Here is a 25,178-nt window from a genome sequence, read left to right on the forward strand (position 1 = left end):
ATAAGTGAGAATGACTACCATCAATTATTTATTTACATAAATAAAAATAACTACTGACATTTGTGTGTTTGTATTTAACAATTGTACTATATTTTGTCTTACTGTATGTTGATACTTCTGTGTACAATTACTAGCGTGTAAAAAATGTATTTTAAAATAAACTTAGAATTTAAATTGGTTGTAACATGGGAATATTTGTTTTTTTTAATTAGAGCAGCAGTGTCTGTGGGTTACAATCCCCAGGATCAATGTCAAAACAAATTAAAACAGCATTTTCCTGGTCATCAAACAACCTGAAAACAAACAACAAAGGCTAAAATCTTAGTTTGAACATGGCACCAACATGCTAGCATCCATTTAAGCATAGTCAGAAAGGCACTGAAAAGAGGAATCTGATGTGCAAAGTATGATAACTTCCAGAAACCAACCAGGAACTATGTTGCTGTTTGGCTTTGCTACCTAATCCCTGAAATTTATTAGAACCGAAATCCATATGTTAAATGTAAAATGTCATAAAAACAAACTTCATATGAGTCTTTTCAAACGTAAAAATACTTAGCAGTGGAATCCGGCACATTGCATGCCTCTTCATTGTTAGTTGGATGGAGAAAGGATTCAATTAACGTAACACATACAAAATAGGAAGGAAATCATTATCTCAGTCCCAGGGCCTGGAAAGAACATAGACCAGGAAGCTTTTCTTGCCAGTTTACACATGTATCCTGGTTCTAAAGAAAAAACCCATCTGTCCATTTTATATGGAGTGGGGCAGCCAAAGAATGTATTTTGCAGGCATATATAGAAAAAGCTTAAAGAAGAACTCCATAAATTGCAGCACTTTTAAAAATCTGCTGGCTTATGAGGGGTTACGTCCAAAATGGTGTATGCCACCTCATGGACTTATTTATTTTCTTTACTTTTTACATTTTCACTGGGCATCGGGAGTACAGCTGTCACTATACTTCAGCAGTCTCACGCTCGACCTTTGGGATCTTGGATCCTGCAGCTGCTCTGCCTGCACCTCCTCTCCTCTTACCCATTTATGGAAGGTTTTGTGTATTGTGAACCCATTCACAAAATACAAAGTATTCTGTGACCAAACAGTGAAAGGGAAGGGTGGACATGTGTAGCAGAGCTGCATCTGCTGTCAGAGTTCCAGGAGTATAATAATAGCTGTACTCCCAGTGCTCAGTAAAAATGTAAATAGTTAAAGCGTTTGTGTTACCCCAACACTTCATATTCCTGATATGTGCCTGCTGCACCATGTACTTATATTAGAAAATATCTTGTCATTGGAGGAGCATGGGCAGAGCCTGACTGAGCAGACATGCCCGCTTAGAGCTCTGCTCCGGAAGGGATGTTTCTGCCATATTATACCGTGTCCTGGCTCAGCTTCACCGGGTAAATATTGTTAATTGGTCTGCTAATAAACCCTGCCACTTAATGTAATGATTCTTGGAAGTTGTCCCCTGAAAATGAAGCCTAAAAACAACAAAGAAGTGCTGCCTCAGGCTTTAGTCAGAATGGCCCTTGCTTCATTATCTCTTCATTATCTCACACTCAGTGAAATCCTCTCAGCGCTCTAAAGTATCTGTGGCAAAACAGTGGGAATATGACTTAGATTCGTCTATACAAACTTCACAAATTACATCTTTTACAGACCCTGCTCATTCTTCTGTTCTGAATGCTTCACAAAGCCCTTAAACAGACCTCAGATCATATAACAAACAGTCTGACTGGGGAAACCAGAGAACTGCACTGCAAATCTTGAACTGCGGGTTGATGAACTTGAAAATAACAACCAGGCTTATGTAGTTGAATTTGAAAACCTTAAAGAGGAAAATGTAGTCCTTCAATCTCATTTAGAAGACTACGAAAATAGGGCCCGGCGCTATAATATCCATATACGTGGAATACGAATCTGTCACTGATTTAATAGGCAATACGCGATCCTTATTTCAAGAACTACTGCATGGTATTATTGCTAAATTTCACTATTTCTGTACAAAGGAACAACTTCTAGCTGAAGCTAAAGCAAAAGATTCACATACCTATCAACTTTTTGCTGATCTATCTCAACTCACCATCTCTAAGCATCTGGCTTTTTACAGCAACATCAAATCACCTATCAATGGGGCGTTCCATTTTAATTTGCTTCACTTACCAAGGATCTAAATATGTCTGCCGTTCTGATGAAGAACTCCAATCTTCTTTACAAAACATCCAGCTTTTAGAATGCTCTCGCAATCAAAAAATTTATGGTTACCAGTTCCCTACAAAAATCAGCTGGTACTGAAGGAAATACAAGTCTCCAGAGGCAATCAAAACTTGGTTGTTTTTCTTCTCCTACGCCAACTTCTGAGGACTCTACGGACTGACTTTTTCCTTTTTGTTTGAGTCGATGTCAAGTATTTTTATATCTTTAACTTCCAGCTAACTAGATGTTTGGTAAACTTTTTTTTTTAGTCTTACCAGTTTAGAACTTACTCAACTTTTTCTATGTTTAATTCCTTACTTTTCTGTTGGTCTGTTCTTTTTACTGACAGCAGCAAGTTGTTTGCTATATTTCTTTACATAGCCTCAGGCTATTATTCATTTTTTTTATGTTTTCTGTGATGTTTTTTGGTACTTGTATACACCTTAAACCCATCCCTTTCATCCTTCTTCATATGCTTTCTCATGACACATTGATCATTTTCTAGGATTGATCATACCTTCCTAAGTGTTGGGCATGACCCCAGTAATCCTATTATCAGTTATTACACCCTTTACTTGGTCCGATCATAGTGCAGTTTGCACTACCATCTTCTCCCCTATCCTGAGATTTTCATCTTGGTGCATTATTGACTCCATTCTATCTCACCCATCCCATTGTCTAGATAATAAACATGCTTTTAATGACTATCTCATTAATAACACTTCTGAAAATATTTCCCCTTTCAGTCTTTGGAAAGCCCATAAACCTGTAATTTGAGGTACGCTTATCCGGTAAGCATCATATCTCAAAAATGAGCATAAGCTCCTTCACCAAAAGTTATAAAATGACTTCAATCTGTGTCACAATGCATTCCACAAATTCTTCCTCCCCTTCTACTAAAGCTAAGGTTGATATAGTCCATTTAGAATTCAACCCGTTTCTCTCTGACTCTGCAGATAAATTAATACGTAAATCACAACACCTTTATTACCTCAAAGCAAACAAACAAACAAAACAGATACTCTATTAGCTCGAACCTCACTGCAAAAACCTAGGACATCTGTGCGACTCAAACTAAACTGCGTTTCATACACAAGTAACCCTGTCAAAATTTTACACACATTCTGCTCAGTACCATTATTTTGCAGGGAAATTTGGCATTTTATATTGTAGGCCTGTAATTCTACAGGACTGTAAAGCTAGTAACAATGCCTGGAAAAAATCAGCGTTAAAAACGCAATTTTTTTAGCGTTTTGCTCTGGCGTCAATGCGCGTTTAACAGCGTTTGTAAGCATTAATGCTAAGGCGCTTTTTTTTCCAAAAATATCCCTCTGCTATTTTTCACTTCCAAATTACCCACAATGCCAAGGAAAATGAATAAACAACATGCAATATCACTTTAAGGGGCCATTTTGGTTGGAGAGAGAGGAGAGAGAGTCTGTGTGAGTGTGTATTTGTATTGTATTTGTGAAGTTTTTGCTATTTTGCGTGCGTTTTCCTTGGATTTTTGCATTATGGATCCTGTTGTGTAAAAGATTGATGAAGCAATCCTGCTTACTATCTTGCTGAGGATTTGTAGAAGAAGACAGTTGGAGGAGGATAGAAGCAGTAGACAACGTCGCTTCTGGACCCATCTGCTGATATCCCAGCGGCTGTCAGTGGGTTACTTCACCAAGATGTATGCAGAACTGCGCATACACCTGGAAAAGTTTTACAATTTTACTAGGCTGTCTGTGACGCCGTTTTAATGAGCTCTTGGAGAGACTCTGGCCAAGATGGACACTGTCATGCTGTGTCTCAGGAGGAACGGCTGTTAGTGACACTGGGGTAAGTAAAATAAGTACTATAAGTCCCTATGGGATAGGGTTGGGGGTAAGGGTTAGAGAACAGGAACAGTGGTAGGGTTTATGGGTTATGAGGTAGGGTGGGAGGGTAGGGTTTAGGGAATAGTGAGTTGGGTTTAGTGGTAGGGTTTAGGCAATAGAAGTTTGGGGTTAGGGGGTAAGGCATTAAGTAGGTTTTAGGGTATAGTGGGTTGAGGTTAGGGGTAGGTAGGACATTTTATTTGTATGCTGTTTTAATTAAATATTTGTATGTTAGGTTCCTTGCCACTGGACAAAGTTTTGTGTCCCTTCATCATTATTTCCTCCTTGGTGTCGCAACTGTCTCTGTAGTAACAAGGTCAACATGTGTTGCAATTTGGGAGGAGCTACACGACTCATGCTGGAGCCGACTGAAGAAGTCTGGGAGTCTGTTGTGGATGGATTTTGTGAAAAAACACAATTTTCTAAATATTTCTCCGTGGTACTCCAGGCATTGACTGATGCCCATCTAAAATTCCTTGCAGTGCATGTGGGAGCTTACGGAAGCCAAGGTGGCTCCCGCATATTCAGAGAGTCATCTTTCGGACGTCTTCTGCATGAGGGACAGTACTGGGACAAGGGCAGCCAGCGCCCAGGACAAAGATGCCAGTGTGCGTGTTTGCTGTCTTGACTGCCAAATGGAGGGTTTTGCTGTCCTCCATGCAACTGGATGTGGAGAATGCAATCAAGGTGGTCCTGGCATGCTGCGTGCTACATAATCTTCTGAGGACCAATGATAGGAGCAATGTGGAACCGGAGCCCAGCATTCCAGCAACCCAACACATCGTGTTCAATTTATGGACTTGCAGTCCACAGCATGGGTCATGACAATCCGCAACCAATTTGCCCAATATTTTGTATCTCCTGATGGAGAGGTGTCATGGCAAGATGATCATATTTAAAAAACAATGTTGACATTGAATAAATCAGCTTGGATTTTGGTCTTTAATAAAACATGTCATATTCATGTTAATGCTCTTTGTGTTCATGTTTCTTCTTTTGTTCCTCGAGTCCATTACATTCTGCGTGAGGTAAACGCATGCCAGGCCTTGGGCTCAGCATGCGTTTGTCTCAAGCTTAGTGCAATGTGCTCTTTTCAGTCTGCTTGGGACAAACGCATGCTTGGCCTAGGCTCAGCATGCATTTGTCTCAAGCAGAGTGCAATGTGCTCTTTTCAATCTGCTTGGGACAAACGCATGCTAGGCTAGGGCTCAGCATACGTTTGTCTTAAGCAGAGTGCAATGTGCTCTTTTCAATCTGCTTGGGACAAACACATGCTAGGCTAGGGCTCAGCCTGCGTTTGTCTCAAGCAGAGTGCAATGTGCTTTTTTCAATCTGCTTGGGACAAATGCATGCTTGGACTAGGCTCAGCATGCGTTTGTCTCAAGCAGAGTGCAATGTACTCTTTTCAATCTGCTTGGGACAAACGCATGCTTGGCCTAGGCTCAGCATGCATTTGTCTCAAGCAGAGTGCAATGTGCTTTTTTCAATCTGCTTGGGACAAACGCATTCTAGGCTAGGGCTCAGCATGCGTTTGTCAAATGAGTGCAAATGACTGCTGTTTGGCATCCTATAAAAAAAGACAGAATTTGTCAAGTAAAAAATGTTTATTGAACATGAAAATATTTACAACTGGTGATAGGTTAGCTGTGATGCCTGGTCACCTTGGGCGTGTGGGGATTGGGGACGGGAGAAGGAATGGGGATGGCACCTATGCATATAAGTTGGCAGTGTAAATTCTTTGTAGGAGGGTGGTGGGTACAATGGGGTCTGGGGCATGGTGGGTGGTGACTGGAAAGGAGGGGGCTGATACTGAGAGGGGTGTGCTTGCACTGCTGAGGTCCCAGAGGCCATTGGTGGATCCTGAGATACAGTGTATGGATCGACTGAAGGTGGAGATGGCACACCACTGTATTTTAACTGCCTGTATTGAACACAGATGGTGTTCAATCGATCCATGCACTGTATCTCAAGGTCTTCACCCATGTACTCCATTAAGTTGTACCTGTGACGGCAGAAGCAGGCGCGCTTGTTGCTTGGTCAAGGAAGGAATCAAAGCTGCTCCTCTCCTGCCGCACTTCCTATAGTAGTGCAAGAACCCTGCTCTCAGTCCCAGAAATAAACTCGCCTACCCTCTGCCGCTGGTTAAGCCCACACCCAGGGCCACAGACACCTCCATGACCATATACCTTCCCATGTTGGCTGATGCTGGATACCTGCAAAAGAAAAAAATATATCAATTGGCAGGCATGTAGGTAGGACAGACAGACAGACATAGATAGGCTGACATAATGGGTGGACAGTTACCTCATTCGTTGTCTCTTCAGCGTGGCTTTCAACACTGCTGTCACGGGGAGATGTGTGGGCTGAGCTGTCCGTGGCACTGGGGGTGGGTCTGTCCACTGCCCGAACTTCCCCTGCCTCCTCTCCTCTCTCTCTAATATTGGATATTGTCCTACAAAGAATATAATTAAATAATTAGTTGACATTATACATAGAAAAAGCATATTGCCTGCAAAGAAATGCACAGGGTTAATTAAATGCACAGGGTTATATAAAAAAAAAAACACAATAAACTTACTCTCTGGTGCTGTTGATCATTGCTTGCCTTACAAAGGCTAGGTTTAGGTGGTAGACATTTGGCGCTGGGGCTCCGGATCGGGCTGATTTTTCATCTTCAGTGAGGTCCCTCCTCACACGATCACGGACAGATTTCCCACGCCGCTGCAGGACTTTGCCTAAGAATAATGGACAAGTGGAAAGGAAGAGGTTAATTATGCATTCTACATTTATTACAATACAGAGCAAACAGATCATGCATTCCATGAACATAGACTTACTTGTTTGTTTTTGGGTACCATGCCACATATCTTCCCACCCTGGGGTAATTGATGCACTTATATCCATCCACAACTGATTTTTTAAAATGTGGTCTCCATGCTGTGGGTGAGCAAGGTCCCACAGCTCTGGATGGGCCTCCACAGCTGTAATGAGAGCTGGTTGGGAGACAGAACTTGCCACGCTGCCTGTTCCTCCTCTTTCTATATTTCCCACAATCCCCCAAGTGTGCAAGGGACTTTTGGGTAGTTGCAGACAGGAGTTTCCTGTTTTTCCTTAGATACAGTGATTAATCACATTATAAACATTTTTACAGCTTAAAAACGCTGACGCTAAAAAACGTTGGTATAGCGTTAATGCGCGTTAGTGCGCGTTTTTCGGTGTCAGCGTCAAAACAGCTCTAACGCTGGAGCCTCTGAAGGCGCTGGTCGTTAGTTTTTTTTTTTTGGAGCTTAAAAACAACCATGCCTGTTACAGCTCAAAAACACCATGGTGTGTATGAGCCCATTGAATAACATGGAGTTACCTTCTTAACCAGTTGCCGACCTTCTTAACCAGTTCTAATGTACCCCCCTAACCCCCCCAATAAAGGTTTAACCCCGTGATCACCCCCCGTCGCCAGTGTCACTAAGGCAGGGTTCACATTGCAGCGGTTTATGAGAACGAATGTGATTCGCACCGCACTGCAGTGCAAATCACATCCGATCTCTGTGCGATTCGAGTTCAGCCATTCGCCGCACCCGCCGCACCCGCCGCAAATTCGCACGGGACCCTTTTTTTGGCCCGCAGCAGAATCGGATCGCATGGGTGTTCACACCATGCGATCCGAGTTTGCAGATCGCACTGCGATATGCGAACTGATCTGGGGGTGTCAGTAACATTTCACTGACACACCCAGCAGTTCGCATAGGGCAGTGTGAACTGCCGCCGGGAGGCATGCGATGCGGGAACCCGCCGCGGATTCGCGGCGTTTCCGCATCGCTCCAGTGTGAACCCAGCCTAATAAGCGATCATTTTTCTGATCGCCGTATTAGTGTCACAGGTGACGCTAGTTAGGCAGGTAGGTATTTAGGTTCGCCGCAGCTTTTTATAGCGCCAGGGACCCCCATATACTACCGCATAAAGCCCCCTGATTGCCCCCTAGTTAACCCTTTCACCAGTGATCACCATATAACTGTTACAGGTGACGCTGGTTGGTTAGTTATTTTTTTTATAGTTTCAGGGCACCCGCCATTTATTACCTAATAAAGGTTTAACCCCCTGATCACCCGGCGGGTGTCATTTGTGACTAATAACTGTTAGGGCAGTTAGGGTTAGCCCCCTTTAGTTCTAAGGTACCCCCCTAACCCCCCCAATAAAGGTTTAACCCCGTGATCACCCCCCGTCGCCAGTGTCACTAAGGCTGGGTTCACATTGCAACGGTTTATGAGAACGGATGTGATTCGCACCGCACTGCAGTGCAAATCACATCCGATCTCTGTGCGATTTGAGTTCAGCTATACAGATAGTATGGCTGAATTCGTGTCGCACCCGCCGCACCCGCCGCAAACTCGCACGGGACCCTTTTTTTGGTCCGCAGCAGAATCGGATCGCATGGGTGTTCACACCATGCGATCCAAGTTTGCAGATCGCACTGCGATATGCGAACTGATCTGGGGGTGTCATTAACATTTCACTGACACTCCCAGCAGTTCGCATAGGGCAGTGTGAACTGCCGCCGGGAGGCATGCGATGCGGGAACCCGCCGCGCATTCGTGGCGTTCCCACATCGCTCCAGTGTGAACCCAGCCTAATAAGCGATCGTTTTTCTGATCGCTGTATTAGTGTCACAGGTGACGCTAGTTAGGCAGGTAGGTATTTAGGTTCGCCGCAGCTTTTTATAGCGCCAGGGACCCCCATATACTACCGCATAAAGCCCCCTGATTGCCCCCTAGTTAACCCTTTCACCAGTGATCACCATATAACTGTTACAGGTGACGCTGGTTGGTTAGTTATTTTTTTATAGTTTCAGGGCACCCGCCATTTATTACCTAGTCTCACTAGTGTACCCCTAAATTTAGGGGTGTCTACTTTCCAAAATGGGGTCATTTGGGGGGGGGGTTTGTGCCATCTTGGCATTTTATGGCCTTCAAAACTGTAACGCCCTTAGAAAGCCTGAAGGCGGTGCTTGGTTTTCGGGGCCCCGTACGCGGCTAGGCTCCCAAAAAGTCCCACATATGTGGTATCCCCGTACTCAGGAGAAGCAGCAGAATTTATTTTGGGGTGTCATTTCACATATGCCCATGGCATGCGTGAGCAATATATCATTTAGTGACAACTTTGTGGAAAAAAAAAAAAAAAAAAGTTTGTAATTTTCCCGCAACTTGTGGCAAAATATAAAATATTCCATGGACTCAACATGCCTCTCAGCAAATAGCTTGGGGTGTCTACTTTCTAAAATGGGGTCATTTGTGGGGGTTTTGTGCCATCTTGGCATTTTATGGCCTTCAAAACTGTAATAGGTAGTGAGAAGTGAACTCAAAAATTTACGCCCTTAGAAAGCCTGAAGGCGGTGCTTGGGTTTCGGGGCCCCGTACGCGGCTAGGCTCCCAAAAAGTCCCACATATGTGGTATCCCCGTACTCAGGAGAAGCAGCAGAATTTATTTTGGGGTGTCATTTCACATATGCCCATGGCATGCATGAGCAATATATCATTTAGTGACAACTTTGTGAAAAAAAAAAAAAGTTTGTAATTTTCCCGCAACTTGTGGCAAAATATAAAATATTCCATGAACTCAACATGCCTCTCAGCAAATAGCTTGGGGTGTCTACTTTCTAAAATGGGGTCATTTGTGGGGGTTTTGTGCCATCTTGGCATTTTATGGCCTTCAAAACTGTAATAGGTAGTGAGAAGTGAACTCAAAAATTTACGCCCTTAGAAAGCCTGAAGGCGGTGCTTGGTTTTCGGGGCCCCGTACGCGGCTAGGCTCCCAAAAAGTCCCACATATGTGGTATCCCCGTACTCAGGAGAAGCAGCAGAATTTATTTTGGGGTGTCATTTCACATACGCCCATAGCATGTGTGAGCAATATATCATTTAGTGACAACTTTGTGTAAAAAAAAAAAAAAAATTTTTTTTTTTGTCATTATTCAATCGCTTGAGGCAAAAAAATAAAATATTCAATGGGCTCAACATGCCTCTTATCAATTTCCTTAGGGGGTCTACTTTCCAAAATGGGGTCATTTGGGGGGGTTTTGTACTGCCCTGCCATTTTAGCACCTCAAGAAATGAGATAGGCAGTCGTAAACTAAAAGCTGCGTAAATTCCAGAAAACGTACCTTAGTTTGTAGATGTGACAACTTTTGCGCAAACCAATAAATATACAATTATTGACTTTTTTTTTACCAAAGACATGTGGCTGAATACATTTTGGCCTAAATGTATGACTAAAATTGAGTTTATTGGATTTTTCTAATAACAAAAAGTAGAAAATATCATTTTTTTTCAAAATTTGCAGTCTTTTTACGTTTATATCGCAAAAAATAAAAATCGCAGAGGCAATCAAATACCATCAAAAGAAAGCTCTATTTGTGGGAAGAAAAGGACGCAAATTTTGTTTGGGTACAACATTGCATGACCGCGCAATTACCAGTTAAAGCAGCGCAGTGCCAAAGTGTAAAAAGACCTCTGGTCATTTACCAGCAAAATGGTCCGGTCTGAAAGTGGTTAAGCAGCAAAAAAGCCACTGTAAAAGCGTCCGTGTGTATGAGGCCTTAGGAATAACTCACTTAAATCTGTCCAAACCAGAGTCTAGTAGACATCCCGGGTATGATAAAGTTTGAAAAATGAAATCATAAATTATAATATAATAAATAACTATAAATAATTATACCAAATAATATAATAATAAAAAAAATTATTCAATAATGTAATCAAATCAAAAACACTGACATTTGCTCAGTTACAGAATTGTCACTGTCATTACATTCAGCGTTTGATGATGGATCTCCCTACAAATCACTATCTCCCAATTCTGCAAGTGATTCTAATTTATTATAACTGTTTTCTAGCTGGTCTAAAACCAGTTTTGATGTAAAGGGACAGTTTTGGTTGCTATGGACAATCTCCAGTTTCCAGGCAGAAAGAACAGTTTTTATAATATAAAACTACATGCAGGGCACTGGAAAAAACACTAGGGACAGAAGGGATGTGAAATAATTTCATACAGCAATGTAATCTGTAAGATTACAGTGTACTGTATGTATTGTGTATGTTTGACTTTTTGAATTTGGCGCCGTTCTCCGTCCCCGTGTGTCGCAATGCTCGCAGGGAACGGAGCCCAGCTCCGTGATGAATCGAGAGGAGGACGAGCCGCTCACACTGCCAGGAGACATTGCAGGATCCAGGGGGACAAGGTGGTAAGCTCTTCCTGGATCCTGCGGTGTGATCCAGAGTCTGACTCAGGGTTACCACTTTTGGTTCTGAAATTCCACCCCGAGCCAGACTCGGGAATACCACCAGGGAGGTTAAGGCTTTAAAACTTAATAAATGTCCTGGCCCAGATGGATTTTCTGATATATTATCTCCTATCCTAACTGAGGCTTTCAATATATTGTTGAAGGGACACTCTTTTCATTCAGAATCCTTAATAGCCATAATTTCTATGCTTCCCAAATCTAAATCTGATACAACCTCTTGAACAAATTACCGTCTTATTTCACTTCTTAATATTGATTTTTAGCTAAAATACTTGTGACCCGCTTGAATCAAGTAATAGGCAAACTTGTTCATCGAGACCAAGTTCGGTTTATCCCCTTGCGCCAAGCAAGTGATAATAATTGTAGACCTTCTTTACTCACCCATGTTGCCAAATCCAGATGTCTACCTGTGTGTTTTTCATCGCTTGATATAAGAAAAGCATTTGACACTGTCTCATGGCCACACTTACAATATATTCTTTAAAACTGGGGGTTTGGACCGCATTTTTTTTACGTTCATTTTTATCCTTATACGACAAGTTGAATGCATTTATAAAATATGCTGGTTTTAAATCAGACCCTTTCCCTATTAGAAGAGGCACCCATCAAAAGATTAATATAACAGAAACAATAATAACACAATAGATGGTGTCCGCATTCATTTATCTGACGGACTAACCAAAAATGTCCGTGTTCACATGACTAATAATTAGGAATCACGACATGCTATTTAAACCGGATGGTGTAGCAAGATGGCACCGCTCCAGATGATGTCTTGATGATGAAACGCGTAGGTAGGGGCACCTAGCGTCTTTGCATCACTTCCGGTTTCAGGTCATGGAATGCGAATCATCCCAGCTTCCTGTATTTTTTAAAGGCTTATATGCATTTGAATCAATGTGAGTACGTTTCCACTTTTATGTAACAATACATTTATTTTAAAACAGAATCACACTATGGAGATGTCGCTTTCCTATATGTGGGAGATCTAAAGAAGAAATATACACCTAATACCACAAGCACAGATAGATATAGCTGACACAGCAGATAAAGATCGATGATTGCTGCACAGTGGCAGATACTGTGAAAGTGAGATACCTCTGTGTGGGGTGAGTGGTTCGGATGAGTGCAATACCTATAGGGGATCTATAAGGAGCACAGAGCACAGATTTGAAGAGCAACTGTCACTTTTTTCATTTTTATATTTTTACATTTTTATTTTGGAATGAATTATGCTATGGACTATTTATGATCGCAGTGTATATATATATTTTTTTTTGCATGAAAAAAAGTTTTGATATATATGTATCACTAAGGCATGGTTTTGAAGAGCACTTGTCACTTTAGTAGTTTTTTAATTTTTGATTACAACACACTCATTTATTCTTGCATAAGTGCATCCATGGCACTTGCACACACTAGTATTTACACTAAGCATTTGACACTTTAACAACTTGACATCCACGCTATGGCCAAATGACGGCCACAGCATGGACCTGAATTCCCAGGAGGCCGTCGTATGATGGCCTCCCCTGTGCACGCTCCCTGCACGCTCCCTCAATGAGACTTGGGTGATCACCAATCCAAGTAAGGGGCCAGTCCCGACCCCTTACCATGTGATCACCTGTCAGTCAATGACAGCTGATCACATGATTAAAACAAAAGCTCGGTGATTGTTTTTTTCTTCTCATGCTGACAGCAGAGGAGAAAAAAAAAGCCAATCGCCAGCTCATCTTAAAGGGACATCGGTCCCGAAAAAGGAAAAGGTAATTATGCCTCATTTATGCCATCTAACAGTGCCCAAAAGTGCTACCTATCAGTGCCCACAAGTGCCACCTATGAATGCCCACCAGTGGTGCCAATCAGTGCCACCTAGAAGTGCTGTCTATCAGTGTAACCGATTAATGCCCATCACTGCCACCCATCAATGCCCATCACTGCCACCTATCAGTGCCCATCAGTGCTGCCTCATCAGCGTACATCAATGAAGGACAAAAATTACCCACTTTAACATTTTATAATATTTATTTTAATATTGTGTGGTACTTATAAACACATTATCTCTTCTGTTTTTAATATATATCTATTCAATTGATCACCTTATTACTGCTCTTGCAAAATGAACCGATAGTCACTAGCTTAATTTTTTTCCTTCTAATTGAATTTTCTAATGCATTTGATGTAACACTTTATTGGTTTATTCATTGCTCTACGCGTTACATTTTACATTGTTATGTACTCATCCTGTTCATAAATCAATATGTTTAACTTTATTGCAATTTGAATATTGTACCACCATACTTATATATACTCAATTTGTTAATCTTTGTTATATTTAAAAAATAATAAACAAATTAGGTGAGAAAGTATCTTGTTATCTTTGAATTTCTTTCTTATGTGAAAATTCCTGGTGGTCCTGCCAGTCCCTCAGATTTCCTAATAAAACAAATGACCACACTAAGCAGGAGAACACATCATGGTCAGTTCTCTAGCTATGCTGGGAACACAGTAAGCTTTCCTCCAATGATCCTGACATGCCCCTACTGCACTGCTATTCACTGGAAAGCTTGGTGTGCTACTGCTTCTCCTCTATCCAGCTTTTAAGCAGCTGAGAACAGAGGGAATGTGATCATTTACAAAAAGGGGAAAAAGGTATTTATAATGTTTTTTTTTATATATCTATAGAAAAATGTTATGCCTTTTATTTCTTTTTTTAAATTTAATGGATTGTTTTACAATGATTTACAAGTTGCAAGGTACCTTAACGGAAAAAAAATAGCTGCATAGTTATGTTGAAAATGAAAGTCTGTGTAGTTCATGTAGTTCAACCAATAGAAAATAAATAAACACATAAAATAATTATTGTTGTTTTTCATGTTTTGCAGTGTGCAATTTAAAAGCAAGTGGAAGCAGCTCACAGATACAAAGTGCACTGGTGACTGCTACACTTACCAAGTACAGTATGTGCATGCCCTGGTACTCAACCTTCTCCATTCGGTACTGGAAATGAGGAGGTAAGTTAGCATCTGTGATTATCTTAAAAAAGCTTTTCCCTGTGGATAGTTTGTTATGGGGTTGCAGACAAATGTGCTACATGCTTGGGTTGATGAATTGACAGAAATAAACTTACCACAGTCTTTCCATGAATGGAACGCTATTTCTGAAGTATGTATTCTGTCACTTCAAATGGCTTGAAAGTAAACCAGCAACTAATCAACTAATCAAAACTGGAATGAAAGAAAAAATGGGTTTAATGGTCAATAACTACAAGAAATTACATTATATTGTTAAAAGTATTGGGATGCCTACCTTTAAATGCACATGAACTTTAACCACTTTCCGCCCGCCCTATAGGCGAATGACGGCTGCAAAGTGGTTTCAAAACCCTGAATGGGCGTCATATGACATTCTCAGGATTTTGAGCTGCTGTGCACCCCGGGGGGCGCGCATCGCGGCGATCGTTGTTGTGGGGTGTCAGTCTGACACCCCGCAACTATGATCTCGGTAAAGAGTCTCTGACGGAGATCTCTTTACCACGTGATCAGCCGTGTCCAATCATGGCTGATCACAGTGTAAATAGGAAGAGCCGTTGTTCGGCTTTTCCTCACTTGCGTCTGTCAGACGTGAGTAGAGGAGAGCCTATCGGCTGCTCCTCTGACAGGGGGGTCTGTGCTGATCAATTATCAGTGCAGCCCCCCGAGGATGCCCACTCTGGACCACCAGGGATGCCACCAGACCACCAGGAATGCCCAGCACCAGGCATGCCACCCTAGACCACCAGGGATGCCAGTCAGTGCCCACAATGGATACCAATCAGTGCCCACAATGGATGCCAATCAGTGCCCACAATGGGTATCACTGATTGGCATGCCTTATTGTTTGGCACTGATTGGCAACCATCACTACAAAACAATACAATACAATCCCACCTATCAATGCCCATCCATGCCACCTATCAGTGCCCATCAATGCCGCCTATCAGCGCCCATCCATGCCCATCTGTGCCGCCTATCCATGCCCATTCATGCCGGCTATCCATGCCAATCCATGCCAGCTATCAGTGCCAATTTGTGCCACCTATCAGTGTCCATCCGTGTCGCCCATCAGTGCTACATATCAGTGCCCATCAATGCCACCTCATCAGTGCCGCCTTATCAGTGCCCATCAGTGAAGGAGAAAACCTACTTATTTACAAAGTTTTGAAACTGAAACAAAAAATAACATATTTTTTTTCAAAATTTTCAGTCCTTTTTTATTTGTTTAGCAAAAAATAAAAACCGTAGAGGTAATCAAATACCACTAAAAGAAAGCTCTATTTGTGGGAAAAAAATGATAAACATTTCATTTGGGTACAGTGTAGCATGACCACGCAATTGTCATTCAAAGTGCGACAGCGCTGAAAGCTCAAAATTGGTCTGGGCAGGAAGGTGTTTAAGTGCTCGGTATTGAGGTGGTTAATGGCTTCCCAGTCTTAGTCCGTAGGGTTCAACATTGAGTTTGCCCACCCTTTGCAGCTATAAGAGCTTTAACTCCTCTGGGAAGGCTTTCCACAAGGCTTAAGAGTGTGTGTATGGGAATGTTTGGACAAGAAGGCTAGGCTCACAGTCTCCGCTCCGCACTAAGTCCTGACCTCAACCTGACAGAACACCTTTGGGATGAATTAGAGCGGAGACTGCGAGTGGAGACTGCGAGCCTAGCCTTCTTGTCCAAACATTCCCATACACACACTCTTAAACCTTGTGTATAGCCTTCCCAGAAGAGTTGAAGCTGTTATAGCTGCAAAGGGTGGGCCAACTCATGTATTGAACCCTATGGACTAAGATTGGGATGCCATTAAAGTTCATGTGCGTGTAAAGGCAGGTGTCCACATACTTTTGACAATATAGTGTATGTCATTATGCACATGCATCATTGGATGAGAAGCCACTGCAAATGCAAGATGACAGTGTCAAGGACTAGAACTTGGAGATATTATGTTTATCAGCAGTTGAACCCACCTTTTCACTGATATCCATGTGTAATTTCTTCTCACGTGCATTAAGGTCATTATACATAACCCAGAACTGTCCTCTGTTCATTTTTTCTTCCACTAATAGTAATATGGAAGTGGGTTGCAGTTGCTGTCAAGAATCCTGGCATAATGGAGATGGTGCGAGAAAACTGATAGCGCAAGACACCAAAACACCACACAATATATGATGTCAAAAATAATACTACTTTCCATTGGCCAAAACAAAAACACCTGAAGCCTGAAAATACATGAAAAATGCTTTGCAAATACGTGTTCATGTATAAAAAAAAACAAGAGAAAGCTTCAAAATCACCTGAAAATGCTCACACTCAAGCATGAATGGTTATTGAACATTTTTTTTAAAATTCAGCTTAACCAAAAGTGTTCAGACATTAATACAAATGACAGCTGTGTTTAATCTATGGTATTTACCTAGTTATTATTCACAATTTATGGAACACTGGAATCATGATGAAAAATGGTCAATCTATTAGTTTCCTTCATTGAGTTATGAGTTAAATATTTGCTAGGTAGGATTTGGTATGCACTTAGAAGTGGATTTGTATAATAATCCTATGTGTTTCCTCTGGTCTCCTGCTGAGCTCGGTGACAAATATGTTGCTCTCAGGTTAATGTTGGTGAATAGTGATTGGAAAATGACAAAGCTGGCTATCCCAGGAAAAACTGGAGTAGAAATAGCAGCTAGTGGCCAAATGCTGCTGGTCTTACTTTCAACAGATCACTGTGTTCTTTCCTATATGGACAAAATGATCATAGAAAAACTGGAACAAGAAAAATAGAATAAATATTTATTATGGGGGTCGGCAGCCTTTTCCACATTAAGTATCTATTTACAAGCATTAGACAAATGCCAGTGAACAACAGTGCACTGTAGTTTTCAACTTTTGCACTCGTGGTTGTACTGTTTATGACAAGTTAAGCTCATTAGGTTGTATTAATATTAGTATTATTATATCAATTGGTGCACACACAAAACATGTTCATATTTACCAATATAATGGAGTGCCCATTTACTTACCATGCTCAAATGCAGGCGAAGGCCCCTGTAACTATATTTCCCACAAATCCCTGAGTTTCTGGACACATTCAAGGAAAATACATTTCTCTTTTTCCCTCTGTTAGCAGCTTGGGGGACTACACATGATGAGGCAGAGTTAGTTGAGCAAATGATCTAAAGCGAGGCAAACTGCCTTCCACTATCAGAACATTCTTGCAGGCAGCCAGTCAGGAGAATATTAGTACACAACTTCTAGCTACTCTGGGGAGCACCTCCTCAAATACTATCATAGTACTCCAGTTCCAGTGGGATGGTCTTTTGTCCTTGGGTCTTGGATTCCTTCAGCTGTTTGCCTATGTTACCAGAACTACCCTGGACTTTTTTGTAAAGGGGTGCTATCTATAAGGATAAACACCTGTTTGTGTCCTAAACTGTTTTACTGGAGTAGTAATTCTCAGCTAGGCTCTCTGTTGTTATAGAGTCTTATAGGGACTATGCTATGCAGCCATGTTACCCTGATTGAGTCAAAGAGACATTGCTGCAAAGAATCCATGTTTGCAAATCATTCTATGTTTGTGCAGCATTAATTATTCTGTAGTGTTTGAATTTTTTTTCCATCCTAAATCTGTTTTGTATTATTTATTCCAACTTTGCACTCGTTTAGTTATTTGCAAGTTACAGGTACCCTTTTTGGCTGTTTACTTATCCTGTCAAACCATAAAAAACTGGACGTACCGTTTCAGTGTGATCTCTGGCCTGCCTTTCATGGCTTAGTTGTACTTTGTCTGGTCACTGTTTGATGTTAATTTCAGCTGTCCACATGCTTCTGAATTATCTGTTTTAAGTTTGCTTTGAGACGGACTTAAATCCTGGTACACATGGGCTGAATATCGGCCAGTATTGGCTGGTTCAACAGAAACTGTCCAACATTTGGCCTGTTCTGTATTGCAGCTTTTCCAACAGAACCATGCCGAATGTTTGGCTTCTGCAGAACAGGAATGCCAGAAAAACATCTACCGATCGGCATCTGATCAGCGATTGTAGCCTATGGCTGAAATGCATATTGTGTACCTGGCATAACACTGCATTCAGGTGTGAAAAATAATCTGTTTGCACATATTTTATATGTGGATCCAGATGCAGACATTAATGGAATAGAAAAATGTGTCTGGTAAACTCCCAACAGGCTACAATGGATGTTGTTTGGTCAGTGTCAATGTAGTTACATGTCCATAGAGAAGATGATTTGAGCTCATTTGATCTTTTTCTTTTTTTTTACATAAACACTATAATAATCTATGTTGATACTACAGACTATATGATATTCAGCAAACTTTACCACAGTTATGTTTGATTGAGAAATACAAAATCATTCTATAGACATGCAATTATCCATCTCCCAGGTGACACAGAGGTCAGAGGGAGGAATCAATGAGTGCTGTGAGGGACCCAGGTGAACAACACTTCCAGAAGTGTTGGTTTTCCTTCAAACCTCAGCAAAATATCTTTTAGGTTGTGGTCATTGGCTTGGATAGCAGGAAAGGTAAGTATACCCTGCCTTATTTTACATTCATGGCTTGCTTTTAAAGTTTTCTATAGCAAAAGGGTCTCTTTAAAAGAGATCTGGATTTTTAGTGGTCCCCAGAGCTTTTGCTATAATGTAAATGGATGCACAACACATTGTGGCTAAGGATGAGCCTAACACCCCCCCTGTTCGGTTCGCACTAGAACCTGCGAACAGACCTAAACTTCATGTGAACTTTAGAACCCTATTAAAGTCTATGGGACTCGAACGTTCACAATCTAAAGTGCTAATTTTAAAGGCTAATATACAAGGCTTCTTATATATATTCTTATATTAGGAGGGCGGGGCCACCCGTCACCTGACCCCGCCCCTCTGACGCTGGTGAGGGGAGCCAGGGATTCCCAATGACGTATGGGTGACCCCACCCCCTCTGATGTAACGGAAACCTGCGTTACATCAGAGGGGGCGGGGTCACCCATACCTCACTGGGGAACCCCATAGCTTTCCTCACCAGTGTCAGAGGGGGCGGGGGTCCCCGCAGTGTCTCCGCAGTGGAGACAGAAGACGGATGTATGGACAGCGCTGGACTGAGAGATCCCCTGTCGTTGGATATGATCAGTGGATTAGCACCGCTGGAATCTTTTTTTTTTATTAATTTTTTAAATAAAGGAATTTTTCAAAAGTGTGTTTGTCTTATTTAACCATTTTTACACTTTCTTTGTGAAATGGTAGGGGTACTTTTGTACCTCCTTACCATTTCAAACAGGGGGGCGGGATCTGGGGGTCCCCTTGTCACAGACCCCTAAAGCATCCTCCCAATGTTGAGGGCATGTGGCCTGGTACAGTTCAGGAGGGGGGGCGCTCTCTCGTCCCCCCTCTTTTCCTGCGGCCTGCCAGGTTGCGTGCTCGGATAAAGGTTCTGGTATGGATTTTTAGGGGGACCCACACGTCAAATTTTTAAAAAAATTTGATGCGGGGTTCCCCTTAATATCCATACCAGACCTGAAGGGTCTGGTATGGATATTTAGGGGGACCCCCGTGTTTTTTTTTATTTTTATTTGACACGGGGTTCCCCTTAATATCCATACCAGACCTGAAAGGCCTGGTAATTGAATTTAGGGGTCCCCCACGCTTTTTTTTTTTATCAATGAATGAATGAATTGTTGGCTAATACAGAGAACACTCATTGAGTGTTCTCTGTATTACAGGAGCCGACAATATAGCCGCAAGTGATTTTAAAAGACTTTTTTTCTTGCACAAATGACATTTTGTGCAGGGACAGTTCTAAGCATGGGAAACATGCGCCCCTTCACAGGCATACTATAGACACCCCCCAGTTACGAAATTTAAAGGAATATTACACTTTTATTGTTTCACTTTAATCATTATTAAAATCACTGCTCCTGAAAAAACGCCCATTTTTAAAACTTTTTTTTGCATTGATCCATGTCCCCTGGGGCAGGACCCAGGTCCCCAAACACTTTTTAGGATAGTAACTTGCAGATTAGCCTTTAAAATTAGCACTTTAGATTTCTCCCATAGACTTGTACAGGGTGTTCCAGCTTTTCGAATTTGCCGCGAACAGCCCAAATTGTTCACTGTTCGACTCAAACTCGAAACTCATCCCTAATTGTGGCAGACCTAACTCCAAAAGTGCCCTCCCTCAATATTGAAATCTGGCGGAGGAAAAAACCTTCTATTGTGTGTCAGCATTTCCCCTATTTATACATTACATAATGGTTAGAAACTTATAATCGGTTGTTTGTAATTCACTAAGCATAATCCATAATACAGAATAGTAAATTTGGCACATATAACAGCATATCCTGAAATTATGTATGCCTTATCTGTGCATCAATCACCAAACAAGTAAGTCCATTACCATAATGTGTAGATGTAAACTATTAGCAAATTTAAACTTGACACTTTATATTTGATCGTAATGACAATACTTTCCTTGATGACAACTACATGGTATTAGCTTAATTATGATGAAACTAAATATGACATATAGTACATTCATTAAATGTACATAAACAAGGTGATTATAGCATTAACCGACTACAGGTCAAATCTAATGGACCATCAAGCCATGCAACAATGGTAATACTATGAGCTTCTGTGTAATGTATAGAGAAGATCGCTTTTACAAGTTGTTGTGTGACATTGCACTTGAGTGACTGTTTGTATTGTGTCATTATTAGCTGATTATGTAATGGCTAGACAATGAATTACATTTTTTTGGGCTAGAATAATTTAGGACATAAAAAATCCTACATTGTGAAACGAAATGGGGGAGACTAAGCATGGTAATTCTGGTAGAAAATACTGTATGTGCAAAAATGAATATTTTACACAGATTATAATACCATTACATATTAGCTCATCTTAAAGTGATTATTAAACATTGCTAGAATTTAAACAGACTGCCATCAAGTCACACTTTTTAGGCTGCCCTTGCCATAGCAATTCAAAATGCCTTTTATTGGTATAGTCCTATTGTTGTCTTAACCTTCTAAGTGTCAGAGGCTTTCTGTGGTATGCCTTGTAGTGGTCCTGATGTCAACAAGGTGTTTGGATGCTGCCTGTGAAGCTTTCAACATCTGCAGCCTTTTCCCTGCTGTCACGCATAGAGTGCCGAAGGCTTTACAGGTAGCAGCCAGACACCCTGGTGGGCTAGGTGCAGGAGCAGAGCTGGAGTAAGACCAAACACGATCTTAGGCCTAGTACACACTAGTAGTTTTTTCTTTTGTTTAACGAAGCTGGACTGAATGGAAAAATAACCTGACAGCTCAGGAGGAGCCATACTGTTGGAGGAACTGCTTGTTTTGATGGACTGCAGGATTTTATTCAATGCGAACATAATGATGTAGCATGGGAGTTCATGCTATATTTCAATAAAAACTCAGTTTTTACATACTTTACTATGTTTTGCAATTTTTACATTCTTCTGTTGGTACCGGCAATTCTGGTTATTGTGAACGGAGATAGCGGTTTTGGAAACAATTGGAGGCACAATAGCCTTAAAGCGCTCCTGACCATTTTTGATCTAATGGTCCACGGTATCTGGTATGAGGCAGTTTGTCTCTATTGCATGCAGGTGGAGGTGCTGGAGAACACTTTGTGATACATATATAAGGATTGCACATGATGGGGGAATGTTTAAACCCATCTAAAAGTGATACGGCTTCTAATTGGACATATTTGCAGTCTTTTGCTTTACTTTACTTGGGGGCTCATCACAGATTCTGTTTATACTTAGCACTTTTTTATCAGAAATGTTTATCTACTGTGTATTGATTCTAACTGTGGATCGATCTATATATAGAGATTCACATCGACATTCTTGTTTTATCACTGTTAGTTTAATTTGCACATAATGGTTTATTATTCTCTTAGATTATAATTAAATAACATAGCGCCACACTATATATTATTGTTTGTGTGTGTAAGGGGTCAACTGTCAAGTTAAAGGGGTTGTAAAGGTAAATATTTTTTCACCTTAATGCATTCTATGCCGGCTGTATCACGGGAGCGCACCCGTAAGTGCTTCTCACCATGCGAGGGAGCTCGAATGAACGTGAGAAGTTCTTGCGGGGAGAAGCCAAGAGAGCCGCCGAGGGACCCTAGAAGATCAGGTTTGGGGGCCACTCTGTGCAAAACGAGCTGCACAGTGGAGGTAAGTATAACATGTTTGTTATTTAAAAAAAAAAATTTTACTCTACAACCCCTTTAAGTGACTCCACTGGCAAGCACTCTGTCTGCTGGCACTTAAAATGTTGTCCCGTGAGCTGGAAAACCTCTATGCAAGGTGAGGCTGAGCATGCCAATGTTCTTTATCTGCATATTTGGAAAGAGTGCCCAGGGATATTACTGACAAAGAGAGATAGTAGAGCAGGTTACACCAAAAAAGAGTAGCGTAGTATAAAAAATCTATCAATTTTATTAGTACAAACCGATTAACAACAGTAGTATGTATATTCAAAAACACCTAAAAACAATGAGTAGAACATATGCCAAATAATAAAAACAGCTGCTATGATTAGTAAATGATATGGATAGGTGACAGTGTCAGTAAAAAGCACCACCATCCCTGCATAGTATATAAGTCTAGGAGGGTAATTTAGTGGAACTTTCAGGATGCCAAATACAAAAAAGAGAGATACAATAACAGTTATAAAAAATTGTAACAAAATGTTTTCAACAACAGACAAACGTTTTAAAAACCAGTAATAATGGCTATAACAAACATTGCGCAGATACAAGTGCACATCTAGTGGATGGCTACACTCAAGAGGCTGGCCAGAAGAGGCCCACGACCGAAGCTGGGGCCAATGCATCACAAAAACTGGGTCTTAGAAAGGAGCCAGAGGTGCCAACATATAACACGTTTTTATGTTAAGTGAAGTGGTGTAAAGAGCATGGCGACCCCCTCCAATGCGACCTATATTTTTTGATTAAAAAAGTGCGCTTGTAAGACCGCTGCGCAAATTTAAATATCGTGCCTGGGGGGTGTCTATAGTATGCCTGTAAAGTGGCGCCTTTTTCCCATGTTTAGAACAGTACCACAGCAAAATTAAATTTCTAAAGGAAAAAAAGTAATTTAAAACTGATCGTGGCTGTAATGAATTGTCAGATCTCACCACTATAGATAAAACTCATTGAAAAAAAGGGCCTGGTCTGAATATTAAGGGAAACCCCAAACCAAAAATAAAATAAAAAATTGTATGAGGGTCCCCCAAAATCCATACCAGGCCCTTCAGGTCTGGTATGGAAATGAAAGAGAACCCTGTGCCAAATAAAAAAAAAATGGCATAGGGGTCTCCCAAAATCCATACCAGACTCTTATGTAAGCACGCAACCTGGCAGGCCGCAGGAAAAGAGGGGGGGAAAGAGAGATGATTAATGAAAGTGTTCTTCTTTGGTATTTATTTGAATCTTCCCAGTTACACTTGTTAAAAATACCTTCCTTTTTGTGAAATAATTTAATGGCTAGGTAAACCCTAAGATTTATTTTAAATCAAGCGCAGATAGCATTAAAATGATAGAACACCTTGTACTAGTGCTCCTGTTTTGGAAGTGTAACAACAGCCAGCTTGGTAAACATGTTTTACTGTTTGCTGTGGATACGTGGAAAAAATATTTTGGATATAATGACGTAAAGCCAAACAGATTATAAACTAATCTTTATTCAATTGCTGTACTTTTGGAAGATGCTGTTTATTGGTAATATGGGTTAGGTCATCAAGGTAAATCAGTTTCATAGTCATCTCCTTAGTATTAATACCCAAAGCAAATTGCCTAGTTGGCTGGTGGCTGGTCATGCTCCCTGTAAAAAACAAGCAAGCTTAGTTGATTTTACTAGTATTTCTTTTTTTACTTCTGTGAAAGTAGCAGACAATGCCAAATTCAGAATGTCAACAAAGCAAAGCACCTGCATAAGGTTTTCCAAGCACAAGAGACAACAATATGCAGGCCATCGTCGTTGACCACACTGCCTACTTGCAGAAGATACAGTGACCAGTTTTCTGGTGAACACACATCAGCATTTTTTTTCACACAGGCTCATCATGTGCAAGATGGTATAGGAGTACTTTACTTTGAATGTGATGTACATTCAGTAAATAAGTTTCACTTGGTCATGTTGGTGTCAGGAATGAAGGGTAGGCCTGCAAGGTGGAAATGGAGAAGATTATTATCTACTCCTGTAGCCTGAGTTGGTTATTCATTTTGATGCTACCTGATTTGCATACCTTCCCCTTTGGTGCATCTTACCAATTAACAATTTTGCCAAAAAACTGTTTTGTAGTCATGTTGCAACATATACACACTGCAATGCTATAAAATGTATGGACTTAAAGTAAAAGAAGCTGTGCTTGGGAGAACTATACTTTTCGTTATCTTATTTCCCCTGCCCACATTCACAAACAAATCTGCGTGTTTCTTTGATGAAGCAACGTTTGTTGAAGAGTTTAAAGTATCCAGATTATTTAGACCCATTACAAGCCAAGGGCTTGCACTGAGATGACATGCCGCTTTAGAACTTTTGTAAAGTAAATAGACTAGACACACTGAAAGTACCATATTAGGCTTTCTGAATCCTGTGGGTAATAACCTTACACCTGATTATAACTGCTAGTTATAATTATGATTAATTTAAACTTCAGCTTGAAATATACCTGCGGCATATTTATAAAGCAGTAAATCTGATATTCAGCAAACTTTGCATGTAAATCCTCCTAGTCCATGTTTTTTAAATGACAGTAAT

This window comes from Lithobates pipiens, unplaced genomic scaffold (assembly GCF_037356315.1).
Source record: "Lithobates pipiens isolate NorthernLeopardFrog02 unplaced genomic scaffold, aLitPip1_a1.2 Scaffold_16, whole genome shotgun sequence".
NCBI classification, from domain to species: Eukaryota; Metazoa; Chordata; class Amphibia; order Anura; family Ranidae; genus Lithobates; species Lithobates pipiens.